Genomic DNA, 5,232 nt, shown 5'->3' with positions numbered 1-5,232 from the left:
CAATGTGAGAAGATGCGGGTTTCAGAAAAACATTGATAAGACCTTTCCGTTTCGTATCCTGTATATCTTAATTCGTGCAAGGAGCTAACTGATCAGTTAGTGTTAGTTTAGGTGTTGGTAATTTCAGCAAGCTATAAAGTAATATTTATTAATAATTACTTAAAAAAAATTTAAATACCTATTATAAATTATTCAATTTTTTGTCTAATACTCTGGACTCTGAACACTAGAAACAAAGATAAAATAGCTTGAATTAGGTAGAAAATGTGTTTAATAAATTCTAATTATATTACTCCCTTGACTGCTTCAAGTGTGTATACAAAATAGTATTTAGTTAACCTCAGTGTTGGGTAGTAACGTATAGAAAGTAACGCGTTATGTAATTTCATTAGAATTATATCCTAGTAACGAAAATGTAATGGAAATTATTTTTGAGAAGTAATTTCTATGAAATAACGCGTTACAGTTTCGAATTATTAAGTACCTACCTATTGCCAAAAAAAAAAATATATATGCATAATGTGGGTATTATTATGTTTACCAATCAATCTAATATGTTTATATATTTGATTTTAACTCGCCACAATTCAGTTTTAAATTGTTTTGACATTTGACATGTCCAATTGCACGGTAAATCACAAGAAAAGTTATTATTTAATTTGTTTCCTCTAAATAAGTATCTTCGCAGAACACTTCCTATGATATCTGTTATAGCGTGGACTAATGAGTTATATACGCTCTTATTAACTATACAGGTTTTATAAATAATTTAGTGTTGTACAAAAACTGCTCAATTTGAAAATACTTATTAGTTATTAATATATTTAGAATTTACATTAGAATATAACATTATATTTCTGATAATTAAATAAAATCAAAATATTTAAAAATTAAATGCTGAACAAAATGCTCTGATCATAAAATTCGATGCCCGATGTATATTTTTGGAAGCAAATCAGATCTATTTGCTATTTTTAGGAGGTTGAAATTGAAAATGTTCAGTGCTTTTTATAACAATTGGAGAATTAAAATGAAAATGTATTAAAATTGTTTGGTAACCAGATTGGTTATACGTAGTGCTCCCTTGGATTGTATTTGATTAATTAAAATTTTTTTTTTTAGGGTTCCGTACGGTAAATCACAATAACCATTAGGTACTTATAATGAGTTATTCATCAACGACAAACCATGAGACTATATAAGATATGTAATAGTATACTTAAGAAGTTTCAAGTAGGTACCCACGAATAATATTATACAATCACAACAAAATAACTAAAATAGTTATTCCAGGTTTTTTAATATGTAATTTCGTCCAAATTCAAGCTTATAATGACTATAAAAATAAACTGTGCTTATGTATTTTTTTTAGATTTTTTGGTAACAGAATTAACTACTTACGTGGAATCTTGTTTTAAATTTTCAATCCTTAGATATAAAAGTTGAACATTTTATACATTTTTAACTACAAAATAAATATTCAATTTTAAATTTGATATTTGTATAAATAATAAGTTTTAAAAATCTATACCTTTAACACAACAATTATTTTAATATTTGACTATTTACTGACTATAATTGACATAATATTAATTTTATTTCATCATTTTTTATTGTAAACAATTATTTTACTATTTACTATTATATATATTTTTATTATGATGCATTTTAATGAAAATACATTTTATCGATATTTTATGTTATTAAACATACTTTATTTTGTGAACCAATGTGTGTTTTGGCGCAATTATTGGGATACTTAAATTTGGGATAAAATACTACTATCTGAATTCGGGCAGCAATCGGGCATCTCCGTTGTCGTCGTTTCGAGGCTGGATTTAGTGGGAGGGGGCACGGATTCAATTAATTAAAGGTCCACACGAAATGAGTAAGTTTTGCAGTAGGTTTGTCAACCTTATATATACCATGGGGCCCCACAACCTGAAATCTGGCCCTGACGATTTGTATTATATTATAATACTTCATAATATTTTTTTTTTTTTATGAATGAATATTCCTTGAGTATATATAGCACGCGTATAGTACGACCACCGGGTTTGTACTGCTCGTACAGTATTGATTATTGCATGCTGGAGAGAACGACGATACACGATTATAAACGGTACGTATAGCCGAATACAAGGTGATTCATTTATCACTGAACACTCATTATTTCAAGAATTTAAAATGTTTTTGAAAATATTATTTTACATAGTTTCAAGTCGTTAACAAACCAACGTTTTTATTAAAAAATCAAATTTTCAAATATTTTTTATCCTAATATTTTTTTAGTTTAGATTAGCGGAGTAGTGGACAAACATTTCGCGGGCTAACCCCGTGCGTACTACTCTAACTCATGAACTATACTCGCCCTAAATTCGATTTTTATGTTTCGAAATACTCAGACAAATATTCTGCTTTGGAATATGAAATTAAAAATCTATGTTATCATTTAAAAAAGTAAAAACCTTAAACAATTATAAGAATAAAATGTATTTGATAATAAAATTTTCGGAAAAAAAACGTTGTTTTATAAACGACTTGAAACTGTGTAAAATAATATTTTTAAAAACATTTACACTTCTTGAAATAACGAGTGTTCAATGATAAAAGAATCGCTCTGTATATTTACATAATATATATCCGCCACCGCCTCGTGGGCATTACACAGACACATGTGGATAACCGAGGGTACATATATTATATACATATTATACAGTAGGTACGACATGCCCAGCAGTATTATATAATATATTATATTGTATAAAATAATATGTACTGCCGAGCGTGCTGTATATATGGTGAACAATATGTATATATATATACTGGTCCTTATCTGGGTGTGTATATAATGTATATATATTATATATTTTGAGTGTGGGTGTCCCGAAAACCGGTATGCCGGTGGAAAAGAATTTTCTACGGTGAATATGTTATAAACACATTACACATAATATAATTTATGGCGACCAACGAGCATACGGGTACACTGCGGTGTGTGTGTGTGTGTGTGTGTGCATAGGCATTTTTTTCACCGGCGATTTCCATTTACTTGAACAGGTTTCGACAAAAATGCGTACAAGACCCCACCCCTCTACCACTATCCGGCGACCACCCTCCGAAAATCGATGCAATAATAATTCATGTGTACCTTACAACTCTTATTATATACAATAATAATAATAATAATAATAATAATAAAAATATTTTATTACATTTATTATATAGGAGCCACTAGCTGCCTCTGACAGCATCTTAACAATATTAAACTTATATAAGAAGCACCGCAATTTTGTAAACGATAAATATTATATCAGTATATTATAAGGCTATATAATATAAATGATGATTTTTTTCGATCGAAAAAGCTGCACTAGCAAACTCGTCATATGTTTTTGCTGGTCGGGTGGATGTAATAATTAAATCAGACAGTATTTGGAAATACACAGCACTCAAAGGCTCATAGGAACACTGAAATCATAGACGTGCCCACAACCACAAAAAAAAAAAAATTATAAAAATTATTTGCATCATATCTTAAAATTAATTTGGGTACCTAATTTAAACCTCATAAAACTAGATAAAAAGGCATTATGTAATCTGCGAAATCTGTACTCATACAGAAATATAGTAATTTGCAGGGCTTAATTTGAATTATCGAAATTGTAATTTGCATTTGCACCGCTTTAGAAAATATATTGTTAATATTTTTTTTTTATTCATTTATATTTACTTTTATTCATCATCGAGTTCATTTTAATATGGATGCACATGCACTTCAAGTAAAGTTATTAAAATGTGCATAAAGTGAAATACAAAAAAAAAAAATTACCCAAAAAAAGCAACATGCAATTGTAATTGTATAGGTGTACGCACTTTGTGTTTGTGAGTAATATGTCAGTTAATTATAAAATAGGCAAAAATCAGGAATAGTATAAAATTCATTGTCTAATGTTCGTGTTTAGACATAAGTCCATATTATTCACGTTGTATGTGATATAAGTATTACTGATGTAAGCTCACTAATAATATTGTATCAAGTAAATTCTAATAGATGAAATTGAAAGTGCGGCACAGATTGCCAAAATACATTATTATTTAGGTATATTTAATAATATAATATTGTTAATCAAAAATATTTTAAGTCAATGGGCATTTCTTTAGGGAGCACATTTTATCAGCTGTATACCTTGCAAAGTTGCGACTTAAGACTGCGCATGCCTCTGGGCCTTCACTAATATACAATGCAATAATATTAATTTACAGAGTGATAAAACAAATATCTTCACTCATTTGTTTCTTCAATAATGAGTGGTTATTAATAAATTCGATTTTAGATTCTGAGTGGAACGATGAATGTATTGATTTTACAATGATGTGTTTTTTTTTATTTTTTTTTATTTTTTTTTTTTATTTTTTTTGTGTCTGTGTACACGATAAGTAGTCGAAATAATGCTACGATTTTCAACTTCAGTATCTTGTTCGATCAGAAAGTGAATATCGTTGGTGCATTGGGGAGGTCAAAATTTAAATTTCACAGTGGTTTTCAAAAGCGCCGGGAAAAACAAAAGAAAAATTAAGGAAAAACGGGAATTTTTACGCAAAATCAATTTTTCACAAAATTGAATTTGGTTTTTGGTGTAACTTTAAAAAAAATTACCGTAGATACATGAAATTTTGACTGAATGTTTATCTTAGCATCTTCTATACACCATAACATTTTCAAAATATTTTGATGTATTTTGAGCTCTTTACGGACATTTTTATTTTCCATTTTTTTTTAGTTTTTTTTCTAAAAATATCAATAAAATTTTATTTGTTGGATAAAAAAGCTTGAAAATTTAATAGAAGGCTCCTAGTATATTGTTTCAAAGGCAAATGAAAAATATTAAAAATCGTTAGTCACAGTTTTTTTTTTTAAGCATTTAAAGTTCAAAAAATGACAAAATATGGAAAAATCACGAAAATTTGCAAATTATTTCGAGTTAGAAATTCATAAAAATTTTTCTTTTTAAATCTAAGATTTTAAAATGTAATACAAGATTCCTTATAGGATAATCTACCTTTACCAAAAAAAAAATGTCTATAAGAAACTCAAATTAAATTTTTATGGGCGTTTGAAATTCATATTTTTACAACATTTGATATTCACTCGATTTCTTACGTAACGATTTTCTTATTTTGTTGTAATTAAAAAACGAGTGACTGTAGAAACTTGAAAATTTCACTGGA

Source organism: Acyrthosiphon pisum, chromosome X, assembly GCF_005508785.2.
Source record: "Acyrthosiphon pisum isolate AL4f chromosome X, pea_aphid_22Mar2018_4r6ur, whole genome shotgun sequence".
Classification (NCBI taxonomy): domain Eukaryota; kingdom Metazoa; phylum Arthropoda; class Insecta; order Hemiptera; family Aphididae; genus Acyrthosiphon; species Acyrthosiphon pisum.
Note: the sequence above shows the minus strand (reverse complement) of the source record.